A 22,432-nucleotide genomic window follows, 5' to 3' on the forward strand; every position below is an offset into this window, starting at 1 on the left:
TACACCGCAGCTGAATGGTAGCATTCAATCTTTCCACAAGATGGACGTGGCTTTGACTACTGGTGACAGCTTCCATTTAAACGGTCACGCCAGTCACTGAAATGGCTTCCGATGAAAATATTTCTGCCAAGCCGTGAGCCACACGAGATTTATTATTTATGTGTCTGTAAATATTTTAATAAAGATTTTGTTATACATACATGGTGGATCACAATCAATAGCAGAAACTGACAGTGGTGAAAGTATACGATAAAAGAAGCAAGAACGTTCCAGAAACCTTGGATCCACTAACGAGGCGTTTGTGAGATACACTGTCCAGTTACATTAATGTGACCACCTCTCAAAAGCCTGAAAAATCACCTTTTATAGCGCGGACCACTGCGAGACGTGCAAGAAGAGAGTTCAAAATGGTTCAAATGGCTCTAAGCACTATGGGACTTAACATCTGAGGTCACCAGTCCCCTACTTAAACCTAACGAACCTAAGGACATCACACATCCATGCCCGAGGCAGGATTCGAACCTGCTACCGTAGCAGCAGCGCGGCTCCGGACTGAAGCGCCTAGAACCGCTCGGTCACAGCGGCCGGCCAAGAAGAGAGTCAATGACGTTCTCGGAGGTACTGACAAGGATACGGAGCCACACCGACTCCAACTGCACTAGTTTTCTCGGTTGAGGATCCATGGCACGAGCAGCCCCATCGAGGTGGTCTCACAAATTCTCAATTGGGTGTAAATCAGGGGAATTTGGTAGCCAGGAGAGTATAGTAAATTCATCTAGGTGCTCGTCAAACCACGCAGGTGCAAAGGAAAAACAAAATGCATGTAGAGGTGGACGTGGTCCCCAAGGAAAGGTGCATACTTTTGTTGACCCATTGTGCCTGGCAGAATGACGAGATCACACATGGAATGCTCTTCGATCTGGACTCTTGCGACGGTTGTTTCATGATGTTTGCTTCCAGGAGTTTCACGCCGTACACACCAATAGCCATCTGGCCGGTAGAACATAAAACGTGATCCACCTGAAATGGCCACCTGTCGCCACTCAGTAGACTTGGTGTTGCGGTATTGGTCCGAAAATTCCAGCTTTCGTTACTGATGAACAACAGTTAGCATCGGAACATGAACCAGGCTCCTGCTGCAAACGCCTACACGTAGCAACAGTCGCTGAACGGTCGTTGTATTGGAGCCCTTTGGTTCATCTGAGCAATCAGTTGCTCAACAGTTGCATGTCCGATTGCCTGTACACATGCCCGCAGCCATCGTTCACCCCTGTCATCTATGGTCACTGGTGCACCACAATTACCCTGGCGCCGGTTTTGGATAGTGCCATTTTGCCATGCGCGGTACACCTAACCGCAGTGGCATGCGAACAGTTTATAAACTGAACGGTTTCGGAATGCTTCCACCTTTGGTTCGGAAGCCAGTGACCTTACCCTTTAGGACGTCAGTAAATCGCTCCGTTTCCGCATTACGGCAACTACTGCACTGTTTTCCGCTTACCCTCGACACGCTTTACGTACCCTCCACTGCTAGTGCTACCATCTGCCGTCTGTGAGTGGTTATTGCGCGTTGTCGTCGAACATAGGCGGGGTCACATTATTCTCACTGGAGCGTGTAACTGCAAGTGTGTATTTACGAGCTGCACTGAGTTCAGTATCAAATATTGACCTAGCTACTACGAATGTATTTGAAATCGAAACTTCCTACTTACCACGCACAACTTTGGGGAGTGTGGTGCATTCATGATGGGCACAGATATATTTTTTTGCTGTTGTAATATGTTCCAAGACAGATAGGTCGAGCACAGTCTGTACCGTGGCCTCAAGGTTCGTCTCACCTCAATCCTATGGATTTTTCTGTTTAGGGTTACCTCAATAGTGAATTTCACAGTACTTCTGTTAATAAGCTTGAAGAATTGGTACATGGAATTGTACAGTCTCAGCAAGATTTACAAGATGAATGCAGTGTTGAGTCCAAATGTGAGAACGAGACAGGGAACACCTTGAATAACAGAGAAGAGTTAAACGTTTAACTTCCTGAAGTAATACTGTATCTATTGTTACGTGATGACTGGGTGTTGTGTGATGTCCTTAGGTTAGTTAGTTTTAAGTAGTTCTAAGTTCTAGGGGACTGATGACCATAGATGTTAAGTCCCATAGTGCTCAGAGCCATCTATTGTTAAGGCAGACCTTGCGTGAAATTGATCCCACATAGAAGGGGACCTAAGCGAAGTGTTTACATTCCAAATACATTTATACAAACTAGGACAGTATTTGATACTGAAATCAATGGTAGCTTGTAACCCCACATTAGAAATTACCTCGCAAATGGCTCGTTTGCGGAGCCATGTTTACTAGAACGTTCTTGCTTTTGTTGTTGTATACTTTGACCTGAGTTGGATTTCGCTTCTAGTTATGCCACATGATTTAGGAGAAACCAGAACATTCGACCATCTACAGTACTGAAATATATCAACAGTGAAGGCTGAGAATTTGTGCCGGACTGGGACTCGAACCAGGAAGCCTCACTTCTCTAGAACGGTTGGCTTAGACGCCTCGGCCATCCGTACTCGCCGGCCGCGGTGGTCTCGCGGTTCTAGGCGCTCAGTCCGGAACCACGCGACTGCTACGGTCGCAGGTTCGAATCCTGCCTCGGGCATGGATGTGTGTGGTGTTCTTAGGTTAGTTAGGTTTAAGTAGTTCTAAGTTCTAGGGGACTGATGACCATAGATGTTAAGTCCCATAGTGCTCAGAGCCATTTGAACCATTTGAACCATCCGTACTCACTGCCCGTCCACCCCAAATTCTCAACCTGTCACGCGCAAGTAGCCCCCCTGTCCATTAGCCCTACTGCTCGTAGCATTCGCTGGGTTCAGCAGGGTCTTGCAATGTGTGGTGCATCTGCACTGAAAGTACTAAGTGCCGTCCTCACTCCTAGCTATATGTGTGGTGTCCGTTCTGCCAGACAGAGCCGACAGAAGAGACACCATTGGGGGTTGTTGTTGTTGTGGTCTTCAGTCCTAAGACTGGTTTGATGCAGCTCTCCATGCTACTCTATCCTGTGCAAGCTTTTTCATCTCCCAGTACCTACTGCAACCTACATCCTTCTGAATCTGCTTAGTGTATTCATCTCTTGGTCTCCCCCTACGATTTTTACCCTCCACGCTGCCCTCCAATACTAAATTGGTGATCCCTTGATGCCTCAGAACATGTCCTACCAACCGATCCCTTCTTCTGGTCAAGTTGTGCCACAAACTTCGCTTCTCCCCAATCCTATTCAATACTTCCTCATTAGTTATGTGATCTACCCATCTAATCTTCAGCATTCTTCTGTAGCACCACATTTCGAAAGCTTCTATTCTCTTCTTGTCCAAACTATTTATCGCCCATGTTTCACTTCCATACATGGCTACACTCCATACGAATACTTTCAGAAATGACTTCCTGACACTTAAATCAATACTGGATGTTAACAAATTTCTCTTCTTCAGAAACGCTTTCCTTGCCATTGCCAGCCTACATTTTATATCCTCTCTACTTCGACCATCATCAGTTATTTTGCTCCCCAAATAGCAAAACTCCCTTACTACTTTAAGTGCCTCATTTCCTAATCTAATTCCCTCAGCATCACCCGACTTAATTAGACTACATTCCATTATCCTTGTTTTGCTTTTGTTGATGTTCATCTTATATCCTCCTTTCAAGACACTGTCCATTCCATTCAACTGCTCTTCCAAGTCCTTTGCTGTCTCTGACAGAATTACAATGTCATCGGCGAACCTCAAAGTTTTTATTAATTCTCCATGAATTTTAATACCTACTCCGAATTTTTCTTTTGTTTCCTTTACTGCTTGCTCAATATACAGATTGAACAACATCGGGGAGAGGCTGCAACCCTGTCTTACTCCCTTCCCAACCACTGCTTCCCTTTCATGTCCCTCGACTCTTATAACTGCCATCTGGTTTCTGTACAAATTGTAAATAGCCTTTCGCTCCCTGTATTTTACACCTGCCACCTTTAGAATTTGAAAGAGAGTATTCCAGTCAACATTGTCAAAAGCTTTCTCTAAGTCTACAAATGCTAGAAATGTAGGTTTGCCTTTCCTTAATCTTTCTTCTAAGATAAGTCGTAAGGTCAGTATTGCCTCACGTGTTCCAGTGTTTCTACGGAATCCAAACTGATCTTCCCCGAGGTTGGCTTCTACTAGTTTTTCCATTCGTCTGTAAAGAATTCGTGTTAGTATTTTGCAGCTGTGACTTATTAAGCTGATAGTTCGGTAATTTTCACATCTGTCAACACCTGCTTTCTTTGGGATTGGAATTATTATATTCTTCTTGAAGTCTGAGGGTATTTCGCCTGTTTCATACATCTTGCTCACCAGATGGTAGAGTTTTGTCAGGACTGGCTCTCCCACGGCCGTCAGTAGTTCCAATGGAATATTGTCTACTCCGGGGGCCTTGTTTCGATTCAGGTCTTTCAGTGCTCTGTCAAACTCTTCACGCAGTATCGTATCTCCCATTTCATCTTCATCTATATCCTCTTCCATTTCCATAATATTGTCCTCAAGTACATCGCCTTTGTATAGACCCTCTATATACTCCTTCCACCTTTCTGCCTTCCCTTCTTTGCTTAGAACTGGGTTGCCATCTGAGCTCTTGATATTCATACAAGTCGTTCTCTTATCTCCAAAGGTCTCTTTAATTTTCCTGTAGGCGGTATCTATCTTACCCCTAGTGAGATAGGCCTCTACATCCTTACATTTGTCCTCTAGCCATCCCTGCTTAGCCATTTTGCACTTCCTGTCGATCTCATTTTTGAGACGTTTGTATTCCTTTTTGCCTGTTTCACTTACTGCATTTTTATATTTTCTCCTTTCATCAATTAACTTCAATATTTCTTCTGTTACCCAAGGATTTCTACTAGCCCTCGTCTTTTTACCTACTTGATCCTCTGCTGCCTTCACTACTTCATCCCTCAAAGCTACCCATTCTTCTTCTACTGAATTTATTTCCCCCATTCCTGTCAATTGCTCCCTTATGCTCTCCCTGAATCTCTGTACAACCTCTGGTTCTTTTAGTTTATCCAGGTCCCATCTCCTTAAATTCCCACCTTTTTGCAGTTTCTTCAGTTTTAATCTACAGGTCATAACCAATAGATTGTGGTCAGAGTCCACATCTGCCCCTGGAAATGTCTTACAATTTAAAACTTGGTTCCTAAATCTCTGTCTTACCATTATATAATCTATCTGATACCTTTTAGTATCTCCAGGGTTCTTCCATGTATACAACCTTCTTTCATGATTCTTAAACCAAGTGTTAGTTATGATTATGTTGTGCTCTGTGCAAAATTCTACCAGGCGGCTTCCTCTTTCATTTCTGTCCCCCAATCCATATTCACCTACTATGTTTCCTTCTCTCCCTTTTCCTACACTCGAATTCCAGTCACCCATGACTATTAAATTTTCGTCTCCCTTCACAATCTGAATAATTTCTTTTATTTCATCATACATTTCTTCAATTTCTTCGTCATCTGCAGAGCTAGTTGGCATATAAACTTGTACTACTGTAGTAGATGTGGGCTTCGTATCTATCTTGGCCACAATAATGCGTTCACTACGCTGTTTGTAGTAGCTTACCCGCATTCCTATTTTCCTATTCATTATTAAACCTACTCCTGCATTACCCCTATTTGATTTTGTGTTTATAACCCTGTAGTCACCTGACCAGAAGTCTTGTTCCTCCTGCCACCGAACTTCACTAATTCCCACTATATCTAACTTCAACCTATCCATTTCCCTTTTTAAATTTTCTAACCTACCTGCCCGATTAAGGGATCTGACATTCCACGCTCCGATCCGTAGAACGCCAGTTTTCTTTCTCCTGATAACGACATCCTCTTGAGTAGTCCCCGCCCGGAGATCCGAATGGGGGACTATTTTACCTCCGGAATATTTTACCCAAGAGGACGCCATCATCATGTAATCATACAGTAAAGCTGCATGCCCTCGGGAAAACTTACGGCTGTAGTTTCCCCTTGCTTTCAGCCGTTCGCAGTACCAGCACAGCAAGGCCGTTTTGGTTATTGTTACAAGGCCAGATCAGTCAATCATCCAGACTGTTGCCCTTGCAACTACTGAAAAGGCTGCTGCCCCTCTTCAGGAACCACACGTTTGTCTGGCCTCTCAACAGATACCCCTCCGTTGTGGTTGCACCTACGGTACGGCTATCTGTATCGCTGAGGCACGCAAGCCTCCCCACCAACGGCAAGGTCCATGGTTCATGGGGGTACAATGGCCATAAAAAGCGGAGCATCCTGGTTCGAGTCCCGGACCGTTGCTTTATTTCAATGCCTGTAATTGGTCGAATGTCCTGATTTCTCATAATCGTGTAATTTATACGGCCGCTGTGCCACCAGCGATATCTGTTCTGTCGGACATTTCCGCCAGAACAGACATCACATATCTATATAATTACCGCACACCCTGTATACAAGATATGCACCTGAACCCTTCTGCAGCCCCTTATCAGCTCGGCGTCGGAAGCGGCGGCTTGTCTCGCTAGTGCCTTAAAACCGTCGCCGGTCGTGTAAGTACTGCTCTCACGTTGTAGTTGGCTCAGGGTAATTACGTACTGCGAAGACAGTGGAAACCACGAAAGCACCACCGCTCTAGCCGCAGACGGGTCAACTGGGGCCGAACGACCGCCGTGCCATCCTCAGGCAAGGGCGTCATAGTGATGGGGTATGGAAGAATGTGCTGGAGTCAGCACAGTGCTTTCCCAGCCATTGCGGCTTTAGCATAGCTGGTGCCGCTGCTTCCCATGTCGATATAGTAGCTGTATACGTATTGAAACTACACTTCCAATAATAGACACACATCAAGAAAAGTTTTCTATCACCTCGGTTCCGAGAGTTCCGGAATCAGTACAGAAAACTGGAATACAGATCAACATAAACATCATTTCCGCCCTTTTTATTGCTCATGAAAACCACACATTGCATATTATACCACAATACAGCGAGACCTTCAGGAGTGGTGGTCCAGTGTATTCGTCGTGGCATACTATCCACAAGTTCATCAAGGCACTGTTGGACCAGATGTCCCACTTCTCAACGGCGATTCGGCGTAGATCCGTCAGAGTGATTGGTGGGTCACATCGTCCGTAAACAGCCCTTTTCAGTCTATCCCAGACATGTACGATAGGGTTCATGTCTGGAGAACATGCTGGCCACTCTAGTCGAGCGATGTCGTTAGCCTGAAGGATGTCATTCACAAGATGTGCATGATGGGGGCGTGAATTGCAGTCAATGAAGACGAATTCCTCGCCAATATACTGCCGATATGTTGGCACTATCGGTCGGAGGATGGCATCCACGTATCGTACAGCCGTTATGGCGCCTTCCATGACCACCAGCGGCGTACGTCAGCCCCACACAATGCCACCCCAAAACAGCAGGGAACCTCCGCCTTGCTGCACTCGCTGGACAGTGTGTCTAAGGCGTTCAGCCTGACCAGGTTGCCTCCAAACACGTCTCCGACGATCGTCTGGTTGAAGGCATATGCGATACTAATCGGTGAAGAGAACGCGATGCCAATCCTGCGCGGTCAATTCGGCATGTTGTTGGACCCATCTGGACCGCGGTGCGCGGTGTCGTGGTTGCAAAGATGGACCCCGCTATGGACGTCGGACGTGAAGTGCGCATCGTGCCGCCTATTGCGCATCGTTTGAGTAGTAACACGACGTCCCGTGGCTGCACAAAAGCATTATTCAACATGGTGGCGTTGCTGTCAGGGTTCCTCCGAGCCACAATCTGTAGGTAGCGGTCATGTACTGCAGTAGTAGCCGTTAGGCGGCCTGAGCGAGGCATGTCATCGACAGTTCCTGTCTCTCTGTATCTCCTCAACGTCCGAACAACATCGCTTTGGTTCACTCCGAGACGCCTGAACACTTCCCTTGTTGTGAGCGCTTCCTCGTACAAAGTAACAATGCGGAAGCGATCGAACGCCGTATTGACCGTCTAGGCATGGTTGAACTACAGACAACATGAGCCATGTACCTCCTTCCTGGTGGAATGACTGAAACTGATCGGCTGTCGGACGCCCTCCGTCTAATAGGCGCTGCTCATGCATGATTGTTTACATATTTGGGCGGGTTTAGTAACATCTCTGAATAGTCAAAAGGACTGTGTGTGTGATACAATATCCACAGTCAATGTCTATCTTCAGGAGCTCTGGGAACCGTGGTGATGCACAACTTTTTTTTATGTATGTATGAAACTGTCCCCGTTACTGTGTACGTCAATTCAAAATGGACTATTTTGCATAGTGCTGGAACATATGTGAAAAGACTTGAAGTGGAAAACTCCAACAAGGCACTCTAACTACCATATACAATAAAAGTGAGTGTTTTCTTTAGTAAATGGGAGTCAAGGTCTTACAAATAATGATTACAGTGTGCCATGCACCCAGAACAGTAGTCAAAACTGCTGTCTTAGTCCCGTATAAAAATCTAAACAGGACGGCCAACAATGGCGACAGGAAAGTGTAGACCTCTTCTAATTAAAATACTGTCAGAAAGTATTTACGTTCAGGTAAGCGAGTTGTAATGACATTGGGTACCCCGTGGACAACAGAACCTGCTCGTCTACGCAAAAGAATAAGAGAACGCGTGGGCTATTTGAACGATCACCCATGGACTCAAAAATGACAGCTTTCCTTGGTCAATAGGGAGCACTTAAAAAGAGATATAAGTGTAGGATTAACCTTGTGAGAAGCGAAGCTGATAGCGTTACGTAAGGAACGTATTGCTACCGGATCCTAGGGGCACACGTTACAAGACAGTTCTATCCATACTTGGCTCTGGCGAAACATAATAAACTTCGAAATAAACATTTGAACAAAAGAACCATCATGGTAGTCTTTACATGTTCTGGTAGATGACAAAACATACTAAGTTGCAGACCATCGAAAATTGCGGTAGTAACTCATATCTGTTGTAGTTTACATAATGAACCAGTATTCTAGTAGAACATAGTTCAGAAAGTTCTGTAGTTTCCCTAAATCATTTGAGTTGAAGGCTGGGATGCTTCCTCTAATAAGGCCACGGCTGATTTCCGTCCATGCCGAGTCCAAGCTAGTGGTCTGTCTCCAGCCGACGAGACAGACATTCCTCCGGCTTCAATTTTCATATGCATCACCTGTGCACGCTGTTTTTACTTTTGCGACGAAAATCTATTATGCACTCTTTACAAAATTAGAGACCTCTTGGGCAACATGACATCCTCGAACTGTTCATGGAATTAAAAATATAAACGAAAAAATTTTCGGATAGACATTATAACAAGTTTCTAGCTCATGGGAGTGTTCAAGAAACTTGGAAAATGACAGGAGCTGCTATTACCAGATGTGGTCTTAACTGGGCTCACGTGTTTCTTGGCTGATCTGCAGCGCCAAGGAGGAGAGACATCAGTTGCCCAAAGGCAAAGGCATAAGTGTCTATCAGAAGTATTGTCTATAAACTTTGTGTTTAAGTGTTTTATAGAATGAGTCATTATGTACACAATTCTCGGAGTGCCCCTAAAAGGTTAAAAAACTTGAAAACAAGAGATTTTCGATACATTTATACATAAGTAAACAATATTACGAAAGGCTATAAAGTACTGCGAGAAACTGCATTACGGAACGAATGACGTGTGCCTCAACAAAACCATTGAGACTGTATTTTCTTACAGTTAGAGAACAATCTGTTCCATGTAAAGTGTGAGCTGATGTTACCTGTAAACTGTTTACTGAGCCATTTGCATTACGATACACTATATGTCTTTCAGGTAATACTTTTCACCTAAAAATCGTACATTTTTGAATAATTTGTATAGTTTAGTGGCTTATGAGTAGCATAAATTAATAAAAGCAGTGGACCTAGAACAGAACTCCAAGGCACATTTTTTTGTATACCACTCCGATTCAAAATTTTGCCTGTTGGTAGACACTGCTGCACAGCCTTGTGCTTCCTTTATTCTATATATAAGGAGAACCATTGGTGAAGTTATCTCCTGATTTCATGATGCTTTAGCTTACACAAAAGAAATAGACGGTTGTTGTGGTTTTCAGTCCGAAGACAGGTTTGGTGCAACTCTTCATCCTAGTCTATCCTGTGCAAGCCTCTTCATGTCCGAATAGCTGCTGCAACCTACATCCAGTTGAGCCTACTTGATGTATTAATGTCTTCCCCCCTCCCCCCCCCCCAACCCCGCTATACAATTTCTATCCCACACACTTCCATGTAATAACAAACTGACAATTCCTTGATGTCCCAGAATGTGTTCTATCAACTGATACCTTCTATTAGTCACATTGTGTTATAAATTTTTATTTTCCCTAATCCCATTCTGTACCTCCTCATTAGTAACGTGATATACTCATATAATTTTCTATAGCATCACATTTCAAAAGCTTTTGCTCTCATTTTGACCGAAATGCTTATCATCCATGTATCTCTTCTGTACAAGGCTACGCTTCAGACAAATACTTTCAGGAAAGACTTACTAACACAAATTTATATTCGATGTAACAAATTCCTCTTTTTAAGAAATGCTTTTCGTACTATAGCCAGCCTATATTCTATAGCCATTCTACTTTGGCCATCATCGATTACTTTGCTGCCCAAATAACAAAACTCATCTATTACTTTTAGTGTCTCATTTTGTAACCTAATTCGCTCAGCATCGCCCGATTTAATTTGACTATATTTCGTTAACCTTGTTTTAAATTTGTTGATGCTCAACTCGTAACCTCTTTCCGGGACACTATCGATTCTGTTTAACTTCTCTTCCAAGTCCTTTGGCGTCTCTGAAATCATTGCAAAACTAGTTTACGGAACTTCCTTCTGGTCCATGGAGAGCATCTTCAAAGAAATTTATTTATTTTATGTATTATGTTTAAATTAATAATAGCACTGCAGTACTATGATACTGCATAATGTTGCATCAATTCATTGCATTTCACCCAAATGGAATGTTCATTCTTGAATTTCTTCCACATACCATAGGCCCCTCTCTGTAGGATCTGTGGAATACGGCTGATGTAACAAATTTAATGTAATATGTTTGCCTATCAAGTAGTCTGTGTTACAGATTTCTTGTCAAACCTGTCTTTTGAGACTGTACTCAACTGGGTGCATAGCCAGTGGAGCCAAATCAGTAAATATTTTGTTTATCATCTTGGAACACGTCTCTGTCTTGATTCCTTTGTGTTAATACTGTGGACTGTGATCTGAGAGGTCATTACTAAACACCAATTTCGCCAATTCTATAACCTGTATCTTCAAATTCTGCTATGTGAAGAAGTACAACAAGCTTTGCTTTGATATTATAACTTAAACAAAATAACTTTGTGATTAACAGAATGCAGAAGCAAAGGACAATGCAGACGGCATGTGGCAAGCCATACTTGATGATACTCAACATGCACCAACACAATGGGACACCAGCCATCTCGTCTGATTCACTCTCAGTAACCTCTAACTGATTGTCAATTAATTCTCAGTACTGCCTATTCATTTTCATATTATACAATAATAATGTTGACCGTTTAACCATCGTTGCAAAAGATGAACAATAACAAGCATTACAAAAACGAAAACAATACTGAAGAAGAGGAAATGTCTCTTGAGGATACTTCAGCTACGAGTTTAATAACATACAGATGTAAAGGTTTTCAGAGTATGAAGACTCATAAACATCAAACACGTGATATTGTGGTGGGAACTGACCCTCAGCTACTGGTACGGAAACTTTGCAGTTCGTTTGAAATGTCTCCATTTTGTGTGTAGGTATATACACGATTTGAAATAGAAACAAAGTATATCTTTTTCCATGCACTGTTGTTAGAGTTTGATAATCGGAAATAAATATAGCATCTGATTATAAGTATGAAGGCACTATTATTTGTTCAACATGTTTGATATCTAATTATGTATGAACTCATTTCATGTTCGATATTCAGTCTATAAATGATAATATAACATTGGATTTTGTCATTCTTATTTCTGTGATCTAATTATTCTTTAAGAAATCTTAGAAGTTGAAGATAATTTGGTATAAGTAAAATCTCTTATTTTTCAATATAATCTTAAATTTAAAGACTATTCTATTGCTAGTTGAATGATTTTTGTTTGTAAATTCAGAGTTACTCAAAAATCTTTATTTTAACGCCCTTCTAATTACTTTTTTTATCATTTTCCACATTTACAAATCTAACTAACTCGTATATAAAAATTCAGTGATTTAGGAACTTCCTCCCTGGACATTCGAAATCAATTTTATAAATTTATACTGTCACTTAAGACAGCAGCACAAAAATAGACCTTCCTTTAGGAAAAATGTATTAACTTCTAACACGACACAAAAAATTTTACTCTATAGAGTGGTGCTTTAGCAACTGCAGTAAGATAATCCACCGATCTTTCTAGCCACATGTGCACAGCAAAAGCAACATGCTTTCATTAACTTAGTTATTGGGAGTGTAGTTTCACAAGGGTATGATCAGCAGTCTGGCAGGTGCAGATTCATTTCTACTGGTCTCTCCTGGCCAGGTCAGGTAAAATATAAACCCACAACAGAGTTCAGCTACGTTACTGAAATTTACAAACATAACAAACATTTGTTCGTTTTATAAATTCAGACACCTTTTTCTTGTTGCTTGCAACAACAGAAAGACAGTTGAATATACAAAACGAATGTTTGAGCTGTAGCAATGGAAAATGTTCACACCAACAAACTGGACACAAATATTTATTGAAATCGCGAAATACACTCCTGGAAATGGAAAAAAGATCACATTGACACCGGTGTGTCAGACCCACCATACTTGCTCCGAACACTGCGAGAGGGCTGTACAAGCAATGATCACACGCACGGCACAGCGGACACACCAGGAACCGCGGTGTTGGCCGTCGAATGGCGCTAGCTGCGCAGCATTTGTGCACCGCCGCCGTCAGTGTCAGCCAGTTTGCCGTGGCATACGGAGCTCCACCGCAGTCTTTAACACTGGTAGCATGCCGCGACAGCGTGGACGTGAACCGTATGTGCAGTTGACGGACTTTGAGCGAGGGCGTATAGTGGGCATGCGGGAGGCCGGGTGGACGTACCGCCGAATTGCTCAACACGTGGGGCGTGAGGTCTCCACAGTACATCGATGTTGTCGCCAGTGGTCGGCGGAAGGTGCACGTGCCCGTCGACCTGAGACCGGACCGCAGCGACGCACGGATGCACGCCAAGACCGTAGGATCCTACGCAGTGCCGTAGGGGACCGCACCGCCACTTCCCAGCAAATTAGGGACACTGTTGCTCCTGGGGTGTCGGCGAGGACCATTCGCAACCGTCTCCATGAAGCTGGGCTACGGTCCCGCACACCGTTAGGCCGTCTTCCGCTCACGCCCCAACATCGTGCAACCCGCCTCCAGTGGTGTCGCGACAGGCGTGAATGGAGTGACGAATGGAGACGTGTCGTCTTCAGCGATGAGAGTCGCTTCTGCCTTGGTGCCAATGATGGTCGTATGCGTGTTTGGCGCCGTGCAGGTGAGCGCCACAATCAGGACTGCATACGACCGAGGCACACAGGGCCAACACCCGGCATCATGGTGTGGGGAGCGATCTCCTACACTAGCCGTACACCACTGGTGATCGTCGAGGGGAGACTGAATAGTGCACGGTACATCCAAACCGTCATCGACCCCATCGTTCTACCATTCGTAGACCGGCAAGGGAACTTGCTGTTCCAACAGGACAATGCACGTCCGCATGTATCCCGTGCCACCCAACGTGCTCTAGAAGGTGTAAGTCAACTACCCTGGCCAGCAAGATCTCCGGATCCGTCCCCCATTGAGCATGTTTGGGACTGGATGAAGCGTCGTCTCACGCGGTCTGCACGTCCAGCTCGAACGCTGGTCCAACTGAGGCGCCAGGTGGAAATGGCATGGCAAGCCGTTCCACAGGACTACATCCAGCATCTCTACGATCGTCTCCATGGGAGAATAGCAGCCTGCATTGCTGCGAAAGGTGGATATACACTGTACTAGTGCCAACATTGTGCATGCTCTGTTGCCTGTGTCTATGTGCCTGTGGTTCTGTCAGTATGATCATGTGATGTATCTGACTCCAGGAATGTGTCAATAAAGTTTCCCCTTCTTGGGACAATGAATTCACGGTGTTCTTATTTCAATTTCCAGGAGTGTATTTCTTTCGCATGAAGTAGGTATCATAGCTTTTCACGGTTCGTTTTCAACAAAGATTATTTAATTGTTTTGCGCCTTTTTGTCAGCTGCTCTCGATGTCACTAAAACAGCTACTTCCTCAAACATTCAGTTTATGTTATTCAGTTGGTTGTAATCAAAATGTGAAGAATTATAGAAGTAGTCTTCCGGGCATTAATACTAATTTCTTAATCTTAGCAAGTTGAGTACAGAGTTAAAGTGACCTGGATGAAATAAGGAAGAGCTACAGCACACACAAGCATGTGATTTCTGGAGGTTTTGCAGCACCATGACCAACCCTGGGTTAACTCAGCTATCAGCTGTGTAAAGAAAGTGCTGGAGTGGATTGCTTTTGACTGAAACACGGCTCACATGTGTGCTTTAGCTATTGATGTAATTATGAGATGGGGATACATACTTTGTAAATCTTACCTAGTACCTCAGCAGGAGTGGGAAGGACAGATTAGCTAGCATCTTGTAGAAAGTGTAAAGGGGACCAAAAGCACAGAGAGAAAAATCGCTGTGATTACTGGAGTCAGAGGGACACATTTTTTAGGTTACTGTCATGTCATGGACGGACAATAGTGAAAGAAATCAGAACAGGACCATAATATTTGTAACAGTTTGTAGAAAAGTTAAATTAGTTTGTTTCATCAGAACTTTAGGGGATTGAGAAGAAAGGTAGATGAGCGTCTTGTACGTGTAGAAGAAATGCAAAATTCGGAAATGTGAGATGCTCTGTGCCTCTCCGAACACCATGTAGTCACAGGGATAGAGAAGCTAAATATCATAGGTTATAGGCTAGCATCATTTTCATGTAGTGCGAATATGGAAAAATGAGGAGTTCCAACATATCTTTTTTCTAACAGTCCACAGATTTTCCCTAGGAAAATTTCACCTGTTTGTGAGAAATATAGATGCATTATTGACCTACCTGTCAGACAAGAAGAACCTGTCAGTGGTTTGTTGAGATTTCAATACAGATTTCTCAAGGTTCTGACAGGAAAAATTAGCTGAAATCATTGTTTGGCTGTTTTAATTTGATTTCAGTGGTAAATTTTCCAAATCGCACACAGCAAGATAGCAAATCCCTGACTGACAGCATTTTCATAGGCAATGCTATGGCTGAAACAATTGATGTATACCAAATTTTTAATGGACTCTCTGATCATGATGCACAATTAATCGAAGTAAACTCTGTGCACCTCTGAGCCCTGATGTACGTTCATTCAAAGTGGGGTGAAGGTAGGGTGCTTCTCAATGAGAACAGAATATGATATTTTAAGTTAAAAGAGATGGTATGGGAGGAGATATACATAGAAAGAGATGGCAATGTAAAATTCAATATATTTCATAATACATTTGTGTCAATATTTGAAAGTATCTTCCCTAAAACGTCGTCCAGAATGTTCAATAAGAAAGCAAGTAAGCAGTGGATAATGAAAGGGATTAAATTTTCGTGTAACAGGAAAAGGCAAATTTATATAGAGGCCAGACTAATTCAAGATCTGACCTTACTTCCATTCTACTAAAAAATATTGTGGTACCTTAAGGAAAGTCGTTAAAATGTCCAGAAATGTGCACGTCCTGACAAATAATAATAGTAATACAGTTGATAAAATTGAAGCTGTATGGGATATAATGAAACGGGAGGCAGGACAAACATTGTGTACATGATAATACAACAATTAACCTGAATAACTATGTTGTTACTGACAATTTACAAGCTGCAGCTATTTTTAATAATAACTTTCTAAATGTAGCAGCAAAGATATGATTAAATGTATCAGTTGAAGAAGTAAGAGTACATAATAAAAATTTCGATCCACAAATCTTTGAGCAACTAGAAGCAGCACCAACATCTTTATCTGAAATTAACAGAATTCTAAAAAGTCTGAAAGCCGACAGCTCATACGAATTTAATGGAATTTCAACCAGAATACTAAAAAAATGTTCTAACTTAATAAGTAGTGTCCTTACTGAAGTATATAATACATCACTGGCGCAGGGAATTTTTCCAGACAAATAAAATATGGTATTGTTAAATCTCTTCATAAGGAAGGTGAACAGAACGACTTACATAATTATTATCTAATTTTCTCACTAATATCTTTTTATGAAATGTTCCAAAACTTAATGTACACAAGAGTAGTTCCGTATTGAAACAGAAACAATTTGCTTAGCCTAACTCAATTTGGATTTGAAAACGGTTGCTCCACTGGGAATACTAATTATACATCCACTCACAAATACTGTAAGCCTTAAACAATAAAATACTGCCAGTTGGCATTTTGTGCTGAATAATTCGGACGAGGTTTAAAAGGTAGAAAATTTTAGTGACTAGGGAGATTTCAGAAAGGAAGTCCCACAGGGCTCAATTTTAGGTCCTCTCCCATTCGTTAAGTATATGTCAATGACCTCCCATTTAACGTTCAACAAGCATAAATGGTATTTTTTGCAGATGATGCTAGTGTTAGAATAAATTCCATTAGAGAGCAAGCAACAGAAGAGATTGATAACGACATTTATCAAAGAATTATTAAACAGTTTTCTGAAAGTGGATTCTAAGTTTCAAGAAAACAGTCTATATTTAGTTTTGTACAATAAATAGTTATACCATTAATAGATGTAGCATATGGACAGGAGTCAGTAAACAGAGTAGAATGCTTCAAATTTTTTGGTGTACACATTCATGAAAACCTGAACTGGAAGAAGCATATTACTGACTTGCTACTTTAGCTCTTCGTATAACTGCTAGTCGTGGAAAGAAACGAATCAACCTCCAGATATATTTTGCATATTTTCACTCAATAATGTCTTATGAAACAGTTTTGTGGGGTAACTCATCACTTAAAAACGAAGTATTAAATTTACAAATACGATGAGTAAGAATAATATGTGGTGTTCAGCCACAGTCGTCATGAGGGCACCTCTTTAAGGAATTAGGCATTTTGACTGCACCATCACAATACATATATTCGCCAATGAAATTCGTCATAAATTGTCCATCATAATTTGAGAAGAATAGTGATGTCCTACCCACAAAATTGGTCTTTATTACCTATTATTAAAGCTGTCAGTGGCTCAGAAAGGAGTTCAAATATGCACCAACAAGAAATTATGTCCGCTTGCCAAATAACATAAAATATCTGACCGGTAACAAACTGAGTTTTAAATCTAACCTAAAATTATTTCTTCTGGACAACTCCTTTCATTCCATGGACGAATTTTCATTTGGAAACCCAGTTTCCAAGTGTAATTGCATTAGTAGAACTAAAAAAATATCATTTTCATTAATGTTAACATAAATTACTTATACATGTATTGTAAGCTGACCTTTCCACATCATTTTGATAAAACAATGTTCCAAATGGCTCTGAGCACTATGGAACTTAACATCTGAGGTCGTCAGTCCCCTAGAACTTAGAACTGCTTAAACATAACTAACCTAAGGACATCACACACATCCATGCCCAAGGCAGGGTTCGAACCTACGACCATAGCGGTCGCGCGGTTCCAGACTAAAGCGCCTAGAACCGCTCGGCCACAACGGCCGGCTTTTGATAAAAGATAGTTCGAATGATCCATGGAACAAGTGAATAACTAAGTAACTAATTTCTTGAATGAAATTTTCAATCTGCAGCGGATTGTGCGCTGTTATGAAAATTCCTGGCAGTTTAAAACTATGTGCCACACCGAGATTCGAACTCGAACTTTTCGCGGGCATGTGCCCTCTTCATTCAAGAGACATCCCTAGGGTGTGGCTAACCCATGTCTCCGCAATATCCTTTCTGTCAGGTGCGCTAGTTCTGCAAGGTCTGCAGTAGAGCTTCTGTGAAGTTTGGAAGGTGGGAGACGAGGTACTGGTGGAATTGAAGGTGTGAGGACGGGTCGTGAGTCTTGCATTGGTAGCCTGTGAATGGAAAAGGTCCCAAGTTCGAGTCTCGGTCCGGCACACAGTTTTAATCTGCCAGGAGGTTTCCTAACTAATTTCTTGCTTGCCTCCATCCCTGCCACCATGTGCTACATATTCAATTTTCGCTTCATTGTCAATACTGGGGCAAGGAGTGTTCAAGAGAAGATAACGACCTTATCTCATCGTCACGGTGTAACCTGTGAGACAATTGCGGAAGGTACTTTCGACGTCCCGATATCACCTTTTACCCAGCCACGGCTAGAGCATTTGTGTGTGGCACATTCAACGTCTGTGTGTAACCTGATAGCTTGCCCATGCATTTTCGGCCATTGCGTGACATGTACATGCTGGGAAAAAGATCATTTGTTACTCGTGTTGCGTTTCCTCCTCTCATATACCTATATCAGTAAACTTCACGTGATTTTATCAGTAGCAGTGCCAATTTTTAATCCACGTGTACAACTTTTTCGTTTTTTTTAATGGAGCCATTCCAATTTAGTATCCATCCAAATATTTTATGATTCCAAATACATATTACTCACAGCCCACGGGTTTGGGTAAATAATCCAAAAAGGGGTATCTTACACATCACACTCCACTAATCTAACATCAGTAATAAAACGACTTGACGCATTCAGCAACTTCTCTCCCTCGTAAATACTGCTACATACGATCACAACTTCTGTATAATACGTATGTGATTTTTGTTAACAATCTCATCCTAGTTTATAGTTACATAGTTAAAACTATGCTGACAGAGAATTCCACAGTAGATAAACTGAAAAATGACATTGACGGCACATACATGCTTTACATTTGGAACCTTTAATAGCGAATGGCTTAAGTACGCTCGATGTATTGGTTCTTTTTAGGTATAATCCATCTTAATATAGAATTTTGATGCATGGTATAACGCTTTAAAAAGGGAGTTGGATTGATATAATTATATTTCCATAGCTTTGATGTAGGACATATAAAATACCTATGTCGTCTGTGTTGGAGTCTATGTTAATGAAGTCAGTATGCAGTGTACCTATCAGTTCCCTTTTTTAGTAGAGTATTGCTGTTTGGTGATGCCTGCATTAAAAAAACTGCAGTCTGCTACAGTGTATACATTCCATTCCGATACTGAAACACAAATTGCTTACGGCAGATAGCCAGCCAATACACCTGTAGAGCAATGGGATCAGATCCGTAACCTAGGTCTACAAATACACCTGTTAGTACCCTTTTTAAAAAGACTATTCCTGTTTGGTACTGCTTTCCACCATTACCAAATGTTCAATTAAAACGTCATTTTTCTATGGCATATCCATGCGATATTAAGATTGAACTACAATTTGCTCATGGAGAATAGCCGATACTCCAACAGAGCAATGGAACTGGATGCATGACATAGAATCCCACCATGAGACTGTCTATAAATACATCTGCCAGTCCTCTTTTTAGTACGTCTGTGTAGTACTGCCTCCAACCATTAACAAATGATCCATTAAAAAAAAACTACAGTCTTCTACAAAATTACACCTCTGCCAGCTTTTGAAATGCAAACATAGCTAGTACTCTAGGAGTATTTCCAAAAAAACACATACAGTATTAATAAACGATGTCGATAGCTGAATGGTCAGTGCGACGGAACGCAATATTAAGGGGCCCCGTTTCACTTCCCGGCTGGGTCGGAGATTTTCTCTGCTCAGGGACTGGGTGTTGTGTTGTCTTCAGCATCTCATCCCCATGGACGCGAAAGTCGCCGAAGTGGAATTAATTCAAAAGACTTGCACCAGGCGACAGGTCTAACCGTCGTCAGGCCCTCGCCACACATTTCATTTCAATAAACACATGTCCACTTGTGTAGAAAAGAAAAATTGTTAGTAAAGAAATATTAATAACTAATTAATAATAAGAGAGATGGGTGGAAAAATACTTACACGCAGACATCTGCTTCCTCTTTTTTTTTTTGGCTGGAGGTGGTGGTTGGTCTCTGCTGGAGCTTTATGAACCTATCACTACGTAGTGCAGACCTCCAATGACGAAATACACGCAGTTGGAACAGTAATAATAATAGGGGTGACATGGAGGAAAATGATTCCTATTGGTGAAAAGAGAAAATGAAATGGAGGACAGTGACCTTAATTATCCCGACATTTTTATATCACGAAATTGCTTAAGATGCATGAGCGGGTATTCGGTTGCATTCTGAACTTGAATTCAGCACACTCCATTTCTCTTACGCTGTAGGCAGAGTGTCAGGTTACATCCTGACCTTGGAAGTACCTCACAGAATTTACCGACAGGCGTTACCAGCTACTAAAATCTCGTTATGCACTACTACTACCGTTGTCGTCCTCAACATAATTATTTCCATTTAAGTTTTCGTCTCTTCTGAGGACGGTTACCTAAATGTGTTAAGACTGAAGTATTCAGATCAAAATATGTAAGCTATTAACTTATGAAAGTAGTGCGCGGTAGGAAGCTGTCAGCTAATTGTCAACAATCTTCTTTATTTTTCTGTTCATGCAATAGAGCTATCGACTTCGGGATCGTATGATGCCCTCTTCCACTGGTCCATTGGTCCTTTGATCCAGCCACGTGAAATATCATCCATATGCATTAACCGTGCCATCCCGCTCGAATATTGTGTGCCAAACTCACACAACACTCAATCAGAACCACTATACATGTGGTACTTGCCTACACAGAGTGCTGCAGCCACACTATGTGGTCTTGTATTGACATGTGTAACGTGTTTTCGTATTGTCCTGCTACTGTTTACTCTGCACATTGTCACCACGGCGCACTATCTTGTCGTGGATACCTTTGGACACTTATGTACTTCACTTTGAACCCATATGAATACTGTAATAAGTACTGTTTGCTTGAATTCCTTTTTGGCACTAGTATTCTTCTCTGGTCTCAGTCGCCCTCGCTTTCTGTGGGACTATATCAGGTTTGTTGCTTTCGATATTATGAAAACCCATTGTCTTCATAGAGAACTGCAAGTCTATCTGGCTATAAAATTACCGGAAAATACTTTCAGGACATCATTAACGATCCTTATCCAATTGCTTTCATGTGCTTTCTTAAAATCTAGAAATCCAACTGTGTAAATAAGTTCACCACTCTAATATGTTTCAACAAAATTCTTTTGGATGTGAGGCCAGTTCACGATATGATAAAACAACCAACGTCTCCGTTATTATTGCAGACGGCCTTTATTAGGGTGCTACCAGGGTGAGTCACTTAGATGAAATCTGCCTGCAGCAGGAGGCGAAACGTCGGTAGCTTTATCACATCATCACGTGGTCAGTCATCGAGAAAAATGTTATTCAAGTGAAAACCTACGCTCTTATAGTATGGATCTAATACTTGGTTATGATCTCGAGACCAATCTTCTGTTCTAAGCACGAACATCGTTCACCCAAATATCGCCATGTAAATTGCCGAGTCTGCTTGTTAATCTCACCTATGCTTACGTTTTGTACGAGAGCTAGCTTTAGAAGTTCTCAATACGACTGGAAGACACGTATGAATATCAGAAAAGGGTACAAGCACAAAAACCCGTGCACTAACAGAGGCCACGTTAGATATTCTCTATGTAAAAGTCTGCCACCTGTTTGTCGAACAGTAATATCACTGTTCCCTGCTGTTCCTCGTATGTGGAAGCCACGGAACTTCACGATCAGGGGAATAAATATCGATGCGGCTGCATATAGCGAGACACTTGCCGCTACATTAATTCAAAAACTTTGCCGACGATTTCAATAGCAAGTGATGGATCGTTATCAGTGCTGTCCAAAGTCGACACCACGTATTTTCTTCTTTTTCCAGGAGATGAGGCATATCAGACGTATCTGGGTGGCTCATGTTTCACCTCGGATGAGAACCTGCAGGGAATCTTGACGAAATCAGTCAACAGTAAGATGTCACAGTAAATATTTGCAAGTAGTGCCTGTGCATAAACCCTTCCTGATGCACACACTTGCTTTATCTTCCAACCCTATCGAAAATGGAAAAATAGCTCTCACAGTACTTTTACCATATGGAAAATAGCGATTTTTCCCTTTAGTTGCTAGTCTTCTTTTTCCTTTTGTAATGCCGGGTGAATAAGTGATGGCAGCCATGGGGATTCTATTTTCCATCTCTTTTCAATCTTTTATAGCTCACTCCGTGCAAACTAAGATCATACAGAATATGGCTCATAGTATCTCGTCTCAAAGAGAGTGCAAATGCTAGCCTACGATTTGGGATTTGTTTACAAACACATAC

This window comes from Schistocerca americana, chromosome X (assembly GCF_021461395.2).
Source record: "Schistocerca americana isolate TAMUIC-IGC-003095 chromosome X, iqSchAmer2.1, whole genome shotgun sequence".
In the NCBI taxonomy this organism is placed as follows: domain Eukaryota; kingdom Metazoa; phylum Arthropoda; class Insecta; order Orthoptera; family Acrididae; genus Schistocerca; species Schistocerca americana.